Source organism: Tiliqua scincoides, chromosome 10 (assembly GCF_035046505.1).
Source record: "Tiliqua scincoides isolate rTilSci1 chromosome 10, rTilSci1.hap2, whole genome shotgun sequence".
In the NCBI taxonomy this organism is placed as follows: domain Eukaryota; kingdom Metazoa; phylum Chordata; class Lepidosauria; order Squamata; family Scincidae; genus Tiliqua; species Tiliqua scincoides.
The window spans coordinates 3,589,466-3,605,874 of record NC_089830.1 but is presented as its reverse complement, the minus strand read 5'-3'; the positions used below and the strand labels follow the sequence as shown (position 1 = coordinate 3,605,874).

Sequence of the window (16,409 nt, the reverse complement as noted above, 5' to 3'; positions counted from 1 at the left end):
GGGCCTGTTGCTACGGTTACAGACGGCTTGGCGGTTTTGTTTTAATTGTAAACACATTCGGTAAATACGCCCGGGATTTGGTGGCAGCTCCAAAGGGGTCCATGGATGCAGGGGTGAAAATGTCTCCCAGGGTAGGAGAAGAAGAAATAACTTCTCATGGTGAACACAGAAGAGGGGGTGAGAGGAGAGGAGTTGCACAGCCTAAGAGAAGGAGGGCCAGCGATAGGCAGGGGAGTCGGCCACACTCTTGAGATCCCTTGGAACATGGTGGCAACCATCTTGGGTGCAGCTTTTGGATATATCAGCGGGGACTGGGGGCTCTCAGGGTTGTAAGCCTGCGTGCCCCCAAACATCCCTATTTATCATTTTCCTGGTTCCTCTGCCTGGATAACCTGGGAAATGGAGCCCACCCATGTGGACTAGAAACTTACATGTTTTTAAAATGGAAGTTGGATTCTACACCCCCCAACTATCACAGTTGTGTGCTCATGGGTCTTTTTGTATGATACAGAGCAGCGATTTTCAACATTTTTCTTCTCATGGCACACTGACCTCTATGGTCTGCTGTATGGTCTTTACCTGTTGTGATGTCACTTTCCAGGAGACTCTTCTCGGTTCTGTGGTTCAGTTTCAGGGGGCGACTGTCTTGTGAGTAGGTCATGACAAGACATCAGCACTCTCTTTTCTCACTTAGAATTGTCTGTCCCTCTTCCTCCACTGGCAAGAGCAGAGGAAGGTGGAAAGCGCTGGTGGAGCAAAAGGGACAATTTGTTTCTAAGTGAGAAAAAAGTACTGATTTCTTTTTCTGTAGAAGAAGACTTTTTTTCTGAGAAAAACGTACTGATTTCTTTTTTTGTAGAAAAAGACGGTCCGGAAATTACAATTAGTACAGAACGACGGCTGCTCGTGTGTGGTGGCTGGGAGCACGTTGGTTTGACTCTGTCGAGCCTTTGCTTCGGTGGCTACACTGGCTGCCGGTTCTGTTTCGGGCCCAATTCAAGGTGCAAGTTTTGACTTTTAAAGCCCCTTTACGGCTCGGGTCCAGGGTAATTGAGGGACCGCCTCCTTCCTTACAATCCTGCCCGGGCTCTTAGATCATCTGGGGGGGCCCTTTTGACTGTGCCGCCACCAAGAGATGTGAGAGGGGCGGCGGCCAGGGAAAAAGGGCCTTCTCGGGTGGTGGCCCCCGAACTTTGGAATACCCTCCCCTTAGAATTGAGAACTGCTCCCTCTTTGCCAACATTTCGGCGTGGACTGAAGACCTTTTTATTTCAAAAAGCTTTTAATTGTTGACAGGCTGGCTGGCTTTCCTTGCTTTTTTATATGAGAATCCACGGGGTTTGTTTTCAGATTTTTTATTATTTGTAAATTGTTTTAATTATTGTTTTTAATGTTATATTTTTTAATTGCTGTAAGCCGCCTTGTGTGCCCTTTGGGCATAAAGGCAGGATATAAATTAATAAAATAATAATAATTATTATTCTAATGACCTACTTACAGACAGTTGCCCTAGGAACAGAGTCATAGAACCCAGAAGAGATTTTCGCTGATTTTCAGCTCCAAACTCCCATGACACACCTGCAGGCCTTTCACGGGCACACCAATGTGCCTCTGGCACACCACTTGAAAAATCACCGATATAATCAAAGCCTTGGTGCATAGCTGGCTTTTGGTCATAGCAGTAACACAAGGAAAAAGAGAACGCATTTTTAAAGATATGACAAACAAAGGAGATGATTCTCTTGTCTTATCCTTTGCTTTCTTAAATCTTTCTCTCTCCCCCCCCCCCCAAAAAAAAGTGGAATTATCTTGACTCCAGGAGATGCTGCCCTGCCAAGAGGAAGGCCTGGTGTCCCTTAGAGACTTCCTTTCTGTGGTTTTATCTGCCTACAAAAGAAGGACTTTGAGGCCAGCTCCTTTCCTTCCATTAATGCAGGGCCCAAAAAAAGAGAGAGAAAAAAAGTCCACCATTTCCTCTCGCTCTGTGAATTGCTAATAAACTCCAGACTGGAAGGTCCTGATTAGGAAATTGTTTAGGAAATTGAAAGGAAGGGAGGAGGAGGGCCGGGCTCCACGCTCCGGTGGAGCCAATGCTCTTTCTGAGCAAGTGGGCTGGGGCCAGTTGGTGAAACTTTGCCATGTCCCTCCCTCTCCGGCCCCAACTCAGCCAGCTTTGGTGCATCGCGCTGCAGAGTGATGATTCATCTGGACATGGAATCCAGTGCATGGGAAAGGGAATACCCTGGGGGGGTGGCAGTGTTGCAAGCTTCTGGGGACCCAGCCCCTTCCATACATATTTTGTTTTCAGAGTTTTTGTTCTTTATTTATTTACATCTCTGACCCTTTGTCTTTGGTGACGGAATAAGGAAAGCCCAGCACTTGCTGGCACCTCCAGCAGCATCTCCAATGCCACCCCCCTTTATCTGGTGGCAGGCCAGCCAGCACTCTTCCTCCTCCTCCCCTTCCCTGGATTGCAAAAGCAAGAGGGAATGGAAGAGGAAGCATGAAGGAGAGGCGTGACATAGAGTGGCTCCCTCTCACTCATTACTCTCCTCTGCGCTCCCACTCTGTTCCCCTCTTCCTTTTCCAATCCAAAAAGTGGGAAGAAGAGGCAGAGTGAAGAAAGTGGTGGGCAGAGGTGTAAGCTTTGCATACAGAGAGCCCTGGTCTAAACCAGCATCTCTTACTGTTGCAGTACGCAGCCGACACCGCAGCTCCAGAGACTCAAGGTCAGCAGATACTCCTCGTAAATAACGAGGCTCCACCACCAGATGTCCTTTACTTGAAGATACGTACAATATTTACAATGCAAAGGCAGCCCAGCAAGCAAACAGCACTTTTCTCAACTCTCAATCACCAACTCCAGCTTCCTGCAGACACTCCACATACACATCTCCCACACAGCAGCTTGCACAGGCTGCAATATATACTGGCACTGGCCAATGAGAGGCGGGCTACGATCTGGTGGTCACATGACTCATTGGTCTGGTGACTTGGTATTGCAGGGTATTGCATCAATCCCTGCTGTGCCCTGTTGCATCAGCCAATCCCATGATGCACCTGGGCTACACTGCATGTATGCAGGCCAAGACAACAGGACCTAGCCTTGCTCTATCCAGCCTATAAATTGACTATAGGCCTGGGGTATATATCATAACTCTTACCAAAGAACCCTGGGTAGCAGGACTGTAAAGTCTTTTCTCTCCCTGAGACTTTAGAGAGCTGCTGGACCATATTCATCTTTTTGGTGAATATAGAGCTAAGGTGGACAGTTGTGCGACAAGTGACTGTCAAGGCCGACTTTTCTTTGAGGCTAAACAAGGGGGTAAAATGCTTCCCTCTCACACAGCACCAGAACCAGGGGACATCCACTAAGTTGACTGCTGGGAGAGTCAGAACAGAAAAAAAGAAAATGTTTCTTTACCCAGCGCATAATTAACCTGTGGAACTCCTTGCCACTGAAAGTGTTGATGGCACCTGGCCTAGAGTGGAGAGATTTAAAAGAAGATTGGACAGATTTCAATGAGATTTTCAATGAGAGCCAGGGTGGTGTAGTGGTTTGGGAGGTGGACCTAAGACCTGGATGACTCCAGGTTCAAATCTCCCCTTGGCTACAAAGCTTCCTGGGTAACCTTGGGCCAGTCACTTTCTCTCAGCCTCACCTACCTCACAGGGTTGTTGTGAGGACAAGAAGGAGGGGAGGAGCAGCTGTGTAAACCTGAGCCTGAGCTCTTTGGAGGAAGGGCGGTATATAAAATGTGAAAAAATAAATAAATAAAATTTCTAAAGGAAAAGTCCATCACAGGTTACAAGTCATGCAAGGGAGGCCTATTTCTGAATGCCAGGTGCAAGGGTGTGCCACCAGGATGCGGTCTTGTGTGCTCCCTGAGGCCTCTGGTGGGCCACTGTGAGATTCAGGAAGTTGGACCGGATGAGCCTTTGGCCTGATCCAGCAGGTCTCTTCTGATATTCTTATGCAGTGGAGCCAATCACTTGCTTTGAAGTGTACTAGTTTGGACCTCCCAGTATTCTGGCAAAGAGTTCCAAGGCTTGAGTACAAACCAGTGAGCACTTGGCACATAAATATTGTCAATTTTAATGAACGAAATCTCTGGCTGGTCTTTTTATATTAGCTTGCAGTTGCTTCTCATTGGGTTATGATGGGTTATTTCTGGATATAAGGCCAAACAACAGGAGCAGGTGATGCTCAAAAACTGAACATGAAAAGAGAACAGAATGAGGGTGTGCACACTGAGGCTCCTCTTCTAACAGATACTGCTGAAAACAATGCAGCTGGCAGCAAATGCTTTATCTTATTCTAGAGTGTACTCCTATTTGGCCTTCAAGCATCAAAGTTTGTACCTTGCTAAATAGGTACAGTACATTCCTTACCAGAACAGTCCTTGGCATTGACAGCAAGCCCATTTGGACAAAATGTTTTTCTGCTGCTTTCATCTTTGCCATTGTTCCTGTCTCCGCCATTGACACAGGTGTTTAAATTGTCTTTGCAAATTCGTTCCTCGCTCTCTCACGTCCGTCTCATTCTTTAGACCCGAGCATGTTGCAGAAAACTGCCCACCTCATTTTTTTGAAACTCAGCTGTAATTGTCTTCATTCAAGGGTTTACTTTCCCCATCACTAATTTCAACTTTGAAAGTTATATTCATTTAAAGATGATATCTATCATCTTGGAGTGAGTTGCAATTGTTTAAAAAAACAAATGCATAATAATTGAATCATGGGATTTAAAAATATCCCAGGTAAAAAATAATAGAAGGTAGCTCTTACATTGCCAGCCTAGGCATGTTTACTCAGAAGCAAATCTTATAGTATGCAATAGGACTCATGCCCGGGTCAATTTGTATAGGATTGTAGCCTTAATGTAACATGACTGTTGGGAGAGTTAGAACAGACAAAAGAAAATATTTCTTTATTCAGTGAGTGGTTGGTCTGTGGAACTCCTTGCCACAGGACTGTGGTGATGGCGTCTGGCCTGGATGCCTTTTAAAAGGGGATTGGACAAGTTTCTGGAGGAAAAATCCATTATGGGTTACAAGCCATGATGTGTATGTGCAACCTCCTAATTTTAGAAATGGGTTATGTCAGAATGCCAGATGCAAGGGAGGGCACCAGGATGAGGTCTCTTGTGATCTGGTGTGCTCCCTGGGGCATTTGGTGGGCCGCTGTGAGATACAGGAAGCTGGACTAGACGGGCCATGGCCTGATCCAGTGGGGCTGTTCTTATGTTCTTAACTACAATTCCCAGGAAGCCTTGCAGGTCTCTTGTTATCTGGTGTGCTCCTGGGGGCATTTGGTGGGCTGCTGTGAGATACAGGAAGCTGGACTAGATGGGCCTATGGCCTGATCCAGCAGGGCTCTTCTTATGTTCTTATGAGCTACGAAGCGACAGCATTAAACCGGTGCTGATCAGAAGAACACGGGCTCATCTAGACCCATATTGTACACAGCCTGAAAGTGGCATTTCAGGAAAAGGGTCTTGAACAGCCCTATCTGGAGATGCTGAGAACTGTACTGAGGGCCTTCTGTATTGAAAGCAGGTGTTCAGTCACTAGGCTCTGGCCTGTCCCAGGGCAAATTAAAATGAGAGATGCCCGAGAAAAGAACAAGGTGTTTTCAAATTGCATTAATGCTTTAAAATTTCTTGTTTCAAAATGTTTTCTATGCTTTATAACATTGTTTTCTAAAGTTCAATTTCCCTTCAAACCATGTGCCTTCCTCAGTAGTACAAAACAGGACTGGTCCACCCATGAGAGAGACTGAGGGCCCAATCCTAAACAGTGAGTGCCGGCTCACCACCTGCACGCACTGTTGCAAACACGCCGTAAAGCATGTTTGTGAGTTCTTAGTGCTAGCCGAGGCACCGGAGCTAGCCCCATCACCAGCCGGTCCTGGGCTAGTGCTAGTGGAAACACCAGGTGCTCTGCCACTCCACAGTCACCCAAACCATCGGGCAGTGGAGAGGTAGGTGAGGATGTGGGGTGAGGCAGGGAGGAGGTGTTCCAGGGCAGGGGAGGGTGGGGAGAGGGCGGGAGAGAGAGGCGTTCCAGGGGAGGGAGCAGGAGGGAAGTTGTGACAGGTGCAGCTGAGCTCCACCACATCCTGAGCTCTGTGTTGGGCTGCGTGGCCTGACATGGAGGGTCTTGTGTGGGCCTGATCCTTTTCCCCCACAAACTGGCACATCACCAGATAAGCAGAGTGGAGTCTGGCTTGATGTCTCAGGCACCAGGAAGGCTTGGTTCAGCCCTAAGTATAAATACATTTCTATAAAAATAAAAAAAATTTAAAACTTCCTGTCTTGTCTTCTGATGCAGGTGAGGCATGATTGTGCAGTACCCTGGACAGCTCCAAGTGAGCAGCTTGCCACAACAAGAGCCAGAGGCAGAATGAGAGCTTTAATACCTCTGGGCACAATGACTCCTCCCAGGCTCCACCTCCTTGCCTGGAAAGATTTAAAGCGGCAGCACCTTTGGCCTGAAGTTGTCCATGTCTCTTCACCCCACCCTATCTGAATCTGGAATGGCATGACCTGAACCTCCAATTTATACTGTCTTGGGTCCGTCACCTCTACAAAAAATAACCCCCATCAAAAACCCATGCCATACCTTACTTTCACTGCCATCAACCCCAGAAGTGCGGGACTTCCAGTTTAATTTACAGGGACAGTGCAGACCCACACTTCCGGGTTTAACGGTGGTGCACGAAGAGCATGATAAGTAAAATAATTGGCTTCTCACCCACATCATTGCAACTATGGATTGGAGGGAGGTGGCAGCAGACTCCAGGTGAAAGGCAAACTGAATTTGCTGCCCTCTTAAGCCCCTCTCAATCTGCTGCTGATGCAACCAGACATTAGGTGTCTCATGGACCATCCAGTCATGCTTTGGATTATCTATGCTTGGAGAAACAATCTTGATTCTCCCTGGACCGCTCAGTAGTGTTCATAGGGAATGTGCTAAACCACTGCATCAGATCCTCTTAGCAAGATCCATGTGGGCAGAGGAGATGTGGGGACAGGGGTCTTGCTAAGGCCCCTTTAAGGGATTCCATGGCCTCTACCTGCCATTTCAGACACTGCAGGTTTCACTGATACAGCCTCTCAAATTAAAAGCAGGCACCCAACTCTCTGTTTCCACAGCCCCTGTTGCCTTTCATGATCTTGCCAAATCTTCTGAAGATGCTTTTTATTTGCCAAGTGATGTCAGCAGCCAGTCAGGAAGTTTCCTAAAGAATCTATTGCCTGGTTGGGCTACCACCTTCTGTTTATTTTGCAAAATGATGGGCTACAGGACCATTTTCTCAATAACTAATATCAGGCAGCTTCATGCCCACAGCTGGAAATGTGGGGATGAAAGGGGAAAGGGTCAGTAGGGCACATAAGTCCATGCAACACCTCAACACCTGAAAACCAAGCAGTGCAGAAATGTGAAAAAATATTGTATGAATCATTCTGAGTCAGATCAATGCATTGGTTCAAACTTTTGCTCTCCAGGACCTCATGCAGATTCATTTCTCATCATCTTCTACCTGAAATCTGTTAACTGGAGATGCCAACTATCAAAAGAGGAACTCTCTGAACCAGTGTTTCTCAAACTGTGGGTCAGGACCCACTAGGTGGGTCGTGAGCCAATTTCAGGTGGGTCCCCATTCATTTCAATACTTTATTTTTAATATGTTAGACTTGATGCTACCATGGTATGTGACTGCATTTGGGGAAATGTTATAGACCTGTACCCCACAAGCTACTATATATATTCTTTTAACAATGATAGTAAATGGAACTTACTCCTGGGTAAGTGTGGGTAGAATTGTAGCCTAGAACTGTCAACAATTTTCCTGCTTGATGATGTCACTTCTGGTCATGACATCACTTCTGGTGGGTCCTGACAAATTTTCATTCTCAAAAGTGGGTCCTGGTGTTAAATGTGTGAGAGCCACTGCTCTGGACGCAAACCACATGGGCCTTTTCCAAAGATATTGCTGACCCAGTGAGTATTATTATTATTATTATTATTATTATTATTATTATTATTATTATTATTATTATTATTATTATTATTATTATTATTATCTTGCATATCACATATCTTGCATATCACCAGAACCTGGTGTGCCACCCAAAGCCCCTTGGAAGAAATGTTGGGCATAAATGGAATGAATAATCATGTGAAAAGGCAGGGTATCAATGTTACCATTGATACCCTGGGGGCTGGGGATAAGAATAGGCCCTCAGTTTGGCTGTACTTGTCGTAAGAGGCAACTAAACAGCCACCGGGTAGATGGGACTCGTCAGCCTGGGAAGGCAGCTCATCTGAGAGAAGGAAAACTCTGATCCCAAACCTCCACTGCCTTGTGGCTACATCCAGTTAAGGAAAAGGCTTCAGGAGTCAACCTCGAGGCAAAATCCGGAGCCGGAGTCCCTGAGGCAGTTCATGGCTGAACACAGTCACGTTCTGGCAACTCCTGCGACACCGCTGGAACCAACCAAATTGGCCTCTGCCTTTCCGTTGGACCATTTCAGCGACGTGGAGAGGGGGGATTTGCTGCATGGGTAACAGTCTATCCTCCATATCTACTTTACCCAGGCTTCGCGCACTGGAGAGGACACTCTGTTCCAGAACCACCATTCAGAGCGTGACACCATAGTCTTCCGAGACTGAAGGATGCCAACAACCCAATGTTACCATTGTAAGAATAATTATACTCTTTTTTCAACCATGGCAACAAAGAGTTCACAAAGCAGAAAGAGGTTAGAAGATGATTCCTTGTCCCCATAGGGCTCACAATCTGAAAACCCGCTCTCAGCAAACAGCCGCTGGTAAAGATGCTCTGATGGGGTGAAGAGGGACAGTTGCCCGCCCCCTCCTTGCCAAAGATCAGTGTTGCAGCCCTTGAGCACGTACCTCTTTGCCCAGTCAGCAGGGGTTGTGCAAATAAGGAAAACATTTATGTAAAGAACTTCGGTGGATGAGGGGGGGGGGAGTGCTGTGCAGGGCGTGGGGTTGGATTTCTGTCCAGTGTGTGGATGGAGGAGGGGCTCCTGGGTGATGATCCAGATGTGGCTTTGCCCAGAATGCTTTTGGCGTCCCTCTGGGTCCAGGGAGTCTAATCAGGCTGCGTCATTTTCTCTTGTTGTGCTTTCTCTTAATCGTATTCTTTCCATCTCTCCAGCATCAAGTGCCCAGGAGCTGACGCACAACCGGGGAACAGCTTGTTCCGCAGCGGTGGAGAAGGACCATTTGAGGAAAGCCACAAAAAACAGAGCAGGGCAAGGGGCACGGAAACCATCCTACCCATTAAAGCTTGTCCATAAAGCTGAAGCATCTCCAGGAGGCCATGACTGGGGGAGTCTTGCCATTGAAGTCTGCATGCAATCCAGGTTGCCAGGGGCCAAACTACTTGTGGTTCTCTTTTTGCCGGTTTAAAGAAGGTGGGTGTCGAGGGTTGCCATATCTCAGGTTTTGGGCTCAGATGGTGGAGGGCTGCTTCAGGCAGTGTCTCCCCCCACCCCATGCTCTGTCTCAACCCAGGGAGAGGTAATTTCACATTGAGGGGGCAGAGGTAGACATGGTGGGTTTTCCTCATTCACCTAGGGCATGAAAACGACACGCGAGGCAAGTTGGCTACTTGTGGCTGCAATCCGATACACACTTTCCTGGGAGTAAGCCCCATTGAACACAATGGGACTTGCTTCTGAGTAGACGTGCACAGGTTTGTGCTCTGACTCTCTTTGATTATGGGGGGGGTCATGCTACACACTTTCTGTTCTCCCCGCTATCCGACACTTCTCAAGAGTCATGGTTATGTCAATCAAGTCCCCTCACACTGATTTGCTCCACCCACATCTCTACCCAGCGACGCAGGGCTTGTCTGCACCCCCACTGTCTGGCCCCAGCCCACTATGGAGACCCAGAAATCCATTGGACAACATTCTGGGGGCTAGGTGGAATGGCCTGGAGCTGCCCCCTCACCAGCCCACCTGCTCTGCACGGCAGGTTGACACACCAAGAAATGACAGCCAGTTCCAACATCTCAACCCCAAGTGGCATCACTACAGTTGTTGGCACCCAGTGCGGTGCACTCAGCTCACAAGGACGTGAAGCTACAATGAGGGCCAAAGAGTGCTGAAAGCTTTTCACGACCCATGAGCAATTCTACCTCCATGGTTTCATCGCAGCCAGCACTGAAGGAGGCGCGGGGAGGAGCTGCAGCCCACTGGGCCACTCCGATAGCAGCAGCAACAGCACCAGAGATCAACATGTTCCATCCAGTGCCCACCACAGGCCCCAAGCGAGGCACCCCCTTAGCACCCCCTTATGGCTGGCACCCAAGGTGGACTACCCCCCTGCCCCCTTGCTAAGCCACTGTCAATCCCAACTTGGTCAATGAGCTTATATATGTTCCAGTCCTTTCTCTGAAATTCTCTGAATTTTCTGAATGAAGGTGGCTTCACACGTGACCATCCTGACATAATAATAAACTTTATTTCTATCCCGCCCTTCTCCCTAAAGGGACCCAGGGCGGCTTACAACATATTAAAAACAGATTAAAACATAATTTAACAATCATATAAAAACATATTAAAAACACAACAGAAACCATAAAAACAGTAGTCAGATAAAAGTCAGAATAAAAAGAGCATAAAACAGCAGTTCATAGAGGAATCAGGTCTGTAAAAAAACAACTAAAAGATGTAGAAAAGATGTTAAAAAGGCCATGAAGTCAGAAGGCTTGTTTAAACAGCAGGGTCTTCAGGCCTTGCCGAAAAATCTCAAGAGAGGGAGCCATTCTCAAGTCAAGGGGAAGAGAGTTCCATAACGTTGGTGCCACTACTGAGAAGGCCCTATTTCTTGCCGTCGCCCCACGTACCTCCTCAGGCGGCGGCACTTGTAAAAAGGCCTTCTCTGATGACCTGAGAGGACGAGCCGGATTGTACGGGAGTAGGCGATCTCTAAGATACCTTGGACCAGAGCAGTATAGGGCTTTAAAGGTCAAAACCAGCACCTTGAATTGGGCCCGGAAACGAATAGGCAGCCAATGTAGCCCCCGGAGAAGCAGACTGACAGAGTCAAACCGCCTAGCTCCAGTGACCACACGGGCCGCCGCATTCTGCACTAATTGCAGTTTCCGAACCGTCTTCAGGGGCAGCCCCACATAAAGCATATAACAATAATCTAACCTCGATGTCACCGTAGCATGGATCACCGTGGCCAGGTCTGCACATGACTTGAGACCAGCCCAGTGATACATGCCTGGGTGATGGAAACAGGCCTCTTTGTGTTGGTTTAGCACAACTCCTCTCCCACCAAGAGCTTCTACCAAGCCAAGATAATAACAGCATCCCACTCTATGTAATTTAGCCCAACCAAAATGAACATGACTGCAGTGCAACTGAGGGATGTCAGTGGGAAGGCTTCCAATCAGCAACCAGTAAGAACATGACAATTGGGCAGTCCCAGGCTCAGAACAGGCCACTTCTGCCAATTAAGCTGGAATATTTGGCTTTTAAAGGCATCATAAACATTGCGATATGCCTGCTTGCTAACACAGAGCACCCATTAAGTAGCAGACAAGCCGCTGGGAGAAAAAGCCTTGGCTCCATCGCTTCCTGGGGACTCTCTGATTGCTGTGTGGAAAGTCAGAACAGGAAAAAGAGAGTTCCTGCGTCCCTCACTTTTTCAAGCACATCTGCCCATTTCCAAAGCTTGAAGACAGAGAGTTCTCCATGCCCCAAATCTACTCTGTGTTCCTGCATCTCCCACATTTAGCAATCTTCCCTCCTCCCCCCCAAAGTCCAGTTTTGTGGGCACATCTAGATGGCAGCGTGGCATGATTCTGAAGATTTGGCTGCCCAGGGAGTGCTGGCAGAGTTTTAAGGGGGAAAAAAATTGGCACTTTCTATGCTCATCATAGGAAACTTGCTATGTGAAGGACGAGGGATGGGCCAGTATGGGCTTAAAACACTCAACATCTAGTTTATCCTATGTGCAAAATTAAACATGCCTCCAGCTTTTTTTTTCTTCCTGCAGGAGAAAAGATATTGACTCCTGGCCCAATTCCACAGTCCTTTTACGACAGCAGGACTAGCTTCCCGCTGGTGTAAAAACCCTGTAATGACACAAAAATTGCACCACTGCAGGGTCATTCAAGGTCACTGCTGCAAAATGGCAGCCACAGTGCCCTCCTCAAGGATGGGAACATAGGTTCCCTTACCTTGGGGCTGCATTGCAGCTACACCGGTGTTAGAAAGTCTGATAGGATTGGGCCCTTATGTAAAAAAAGTTGAGTTTCCTTAACTCAAAAAAACGGACCAATGAGACGGATTGTTCAAAGAGCCAATGAGATGTTATTATGACACAGCATGGAACCAATAAGGTCTTAGCAAGGTAAGGGAGGGTGACATAACTAGTGAGCAAAATTGTGGAAATCGTGGTTTTTAGGAGTGATACTATCATGCTATATATAATTCAACGTGTAATTTAATGCAGAATGTAATGAAACAAACCACACCGAAATATCTGTACTCTATCAAAAGTTATAGTCAGTCAACAAAACCTTTATTAGGCATAAACATTTGATAGGTGAGAACTCTGTACAGAAATCGTAGAGAGTATAAACCTAAATAATACACAAATATATGTATAAGTGCACACCTATGTGTACACACAGATACAACGTACATTACATTTTACAAACAAACATGAATTATTTAAAAGACAGAAACAATCAGTTACTCTGCAGATCTTGCCAGTATGTAGCCTACTCAGTGATTACTTGGTACAGAAAGCTTGGCTCGATTCAGAATACTCAAATTTAGGAACTGTGCGACTGAGAGGGTTGTATGCTCTACATCACCTGCTAGAAGGAATTGAATTATATCTTTCTCAAAATGCCCTGTTTTGGGATGGAGCAAGAGAGAGAGAAATTGCTGCCTTAGTGCTTGATATCTGGGGCAGTGCTACATAATGTGTGTGGATGATTCTACTTTGCCTAAATTGCAGCTACATAAATCAAAAACTTTATAACTTTATCAACAGTTATAGCCAAAGAACCAGAAAAAGAAAACAAAGTGTTTTCTTATGTAACTAAATGGATTTCCGTAACTCAGAACTGACCAATGGGTGTTCTGAGAGCTAATGAGGTGTTATGATGACACAGCATGGAACCAATAAGATGTTACTGTGAGTCAGCTCCCTTTTCCATGTATCAGAGCTTAGACTCAAGACTCCTATTCAGTTGTGTGAGTGTCATCAAGTTGGCCACTATTTTTTTGTTGGTTACTGATTGGTTGGGTGACCTGTACTTTTCTGTAGTAAAATAAATAAATAAATAAAGTGAATGGGGCTGACACCATGGGTTTCCAGACCGAGTGACACCAACCCTAGTGATCCCACTGTTGGGAAGGTTGTTGGTCACTTGCTTTGATGACTTTTAAAGTGGATTCTAACATTCACGGTGGAATATAGTCTTATCAGTGGTTCTTGACCATGATGGTTACATTGAACTGCCAGGTGCGGGGGCAGTTTGCCACTGAGTACTAGGCTCAGGGGAGCAACCGCAGGGGTGGCTTGTGGGGAAATATTCACTGCATTTATTTTCTGGTCATTATTCCTATTCACTTCATGTAATGACTATTACTATCTCTCAGGCTCACCTACCTCACAGGGTTGTTGCGAGGACAAAAGAAGAGGAGGAACCACGCACACCACCCTGAGCTCCTTAGAGGAAGGTTGGTATTAAAATCTGGGAAATCTAAATTAAATAAATAAATAATTTTGTTGTACGGGCGGGTGTCAAAAATGTATGGGCCCTGGGTGTCAAATGACCTAGCTAAGCCACTGCCATAGATGACTGGGCAGGTAGCATGCAGCATGTACTCTGTTGGTTTTACTTCTGCAATCTATAACTGTTAGTATCTTTTCACCTGTGGAGAAAAGAGTTGGGGCTAGTGATATAGGAACATTCCAGAGTAAGACCCGAGACGGAGTTGAGCTTTTGCGCTCTTGAAGCAAACGTCCACCAAAGTTCAAGCCATTGCGAACCGTCAATTTGATCTCTTGCAAAGGTTTGAATGTGCCCGCCAGCGGCTGGGCAGATACAAGTTCCTACAGAAATGGTTGGCAACCTTCAGTCTCGAAAGACTATGGTATAAGCCTACAGCATCCAATATTCCCAGGTGGTCTCCCATCCAAGTACTAACCAGGCCTGACCCTGCTTAGCTTCCGAGATCATGGTAGAAGCCTACAGCACCCGGTATTCCCAGGCGGTCTCCCATCCAAGTACTAACCAGGCCTGACCCTGCTTAGCTTCCGAGATCATGGTAGAAGCCTACAGCACCCGGTATTCCCAGGCGGTCTCCCATCCAAGTACTAACCAGGCCTGACCCTGCTTAGCGTCTGAGATCATGGTAGAAGCCTACAGCACCCGGTATTCCCAGGCGGTCTCCCATCCAAGTACTAACCAGGCCTGACCCTGCTTAGCTTCTGAGATCAGACAAGATCAGGCATGTGCAGGGTAACAGTTGCTGCAGTTTGCACAGGTTTGAATGGAGAAGCATGGTTGTGGGCAGGTGATTTGCTCACAAAGATCCAGAGACAATGTCAGCACCTCCACCCCACTCCTGCAAAGGGCTTCCAACATGCTCTGTTGCCACAAAAAGGTGCTTCATTCACATTTCTTTCACCTCAGTCCAGAAGCAGCAGCCCTTGGGAAGCCTGTTTGGATCCAGCGGCCCTGAGTTGCTCCAGGCCACCAGGGACTCTCAGGAAGGCTTTATGAGCAGTGAGCATTGGATCATAACCCACTGCAGAAGACCAGGTGGGTCATGGTGGGGAAAACTTTGGGAACCACTGCACTTGTGTAAATGGGCAAGCTTTGGAGCGACACAAAGTGCTCGCTGAGGTCAGGGTGTCCACAAGCTCAGCCTGTCAGGCGCATGGTGAGAGGAGAGCTCCAGTGCACGACAGCTCCCTTGACAAAGCACGGCCTTATTTGCAAATGCCAAGAACCATCTCATGGTGGGGGCAGGAGGCACATCAAACCGGCAGGATTTTGCCCACAACAAAGCCTCCCAGATGCGGCAGCAGTGCACGGGCTCCAGAACATGGACCTGCATTTTGCTCCCATGGCCTGTGAGAGAGGAAGTGACTCTCAAGGAGCCAGCTAGATGCGCCTGAGGCGAGGGGCGTGGAGGGCATGAGACCATTGAGCAAAACCGATGTTGGAAATTCTTTGGGCTGCGTGATGAAGTTATAAAACGCCTCCCAAAGCGTCACGTGGCCTCTCCCCGTGAGAAAGAGGAATGTCTCATTCAGGATGTAGTTAAACCTCAATCCTTCCCCCGGCGGGGGGGGGGGGGAGGGAGATGTGAGGCACTGCTCTTAAAAACCCAAGTAACACCAGAGCACTTCATCTGCTGCAGGAAAGCTCTTTGGAGTTTTGAAAGGCTGGGAATGGGTTGGGAGACGCAAAGTGGGTTGGGAGACGCAAAATATTTTCTTTTGTCTGTTCTAACTCTCCCAGCACTAAAATTGAGTGTCGGGAGAGTTAGAACAGACAAAAGAAAATATTTCTTTACTCAGTGTGTGGTTGGTCTGTGGAACTCCTTGCCACAGGATGTGGGGATGGCATCTGGCCTAGATGCCTTTAAAAGGGGATTGGACAAGTTTCTGGAGGAAAAATCCATTTACAGGGTACAAGCCGTGAAGTGTATGCGCAACCTCCTGATTTTAGAAATGGGCTATGTCAGAAGGCCAGGTGCAAGGGAGGGCACCAGGATGAGGTCTCTTGTTATCTGGTGTGCTCCCTGGGCATTTGGTGGGCCGCTGTGAGATACAGGAAGCTGGACTAGATGGGCCTATGGCCTGATCCAGTGGGGCTGTTCTTATGTTCTTAACTACAATTCCCAGGAAGCCTTGCAGGTCTCTTGTTATCTGGTGTGCTCCATGGGGCATTTGGTGGGCCGCTGTGAGATACAGGAAGCTGGACTAGATGGGCCTATGGCCTGATCCAGTGGGTCTGTTCTTATGTTCTTAACTACAATTCCCAGGTCTGTTCTTATGTTCTTAACTACAATTCCCAGGTCTCTTGTGATCTGGTGGGCTCCCTGGGGCATTTGGTGGGCCGCTGTGAGATACAGGAAGCTGGACTAGATGGGCCTATGGCCTGATCCAGTGGGGCTGTTCTTATACTCTTAAACTACAATTCCCAGGAGGCCTTGCAGGTCTCTTGTTGTCTTGTGTGCTCCCTGGGGCATTTGGTGGGCCGCTGTGAAATACAGGAAGCTGGACTAGATGAGCCTATGGCCTGATCCAGAGGGGCTGTTCTTATGTTGTGCTGTCCTCTGCCTTCTGGCCTCAAAGATGAAGCATCGGATGGTGGAGGAAGTGGCC

General features: G+C 47.4%; 1 pseudogene; it reads right to left on the bottom strand.

Annotated features, from left to right (window-relative positions):
• Nucleotides 1–14,430: 14,430 nt before the first annotated feature.
• LOC136662033 (5S ribosomal RNA) lies at nucleotides 14,431–14,550 on the bottom strand (annotated as a pseudogene).
• Nucleotides 14,551–16,409: the final 1,859 nt, after the last annotated feature.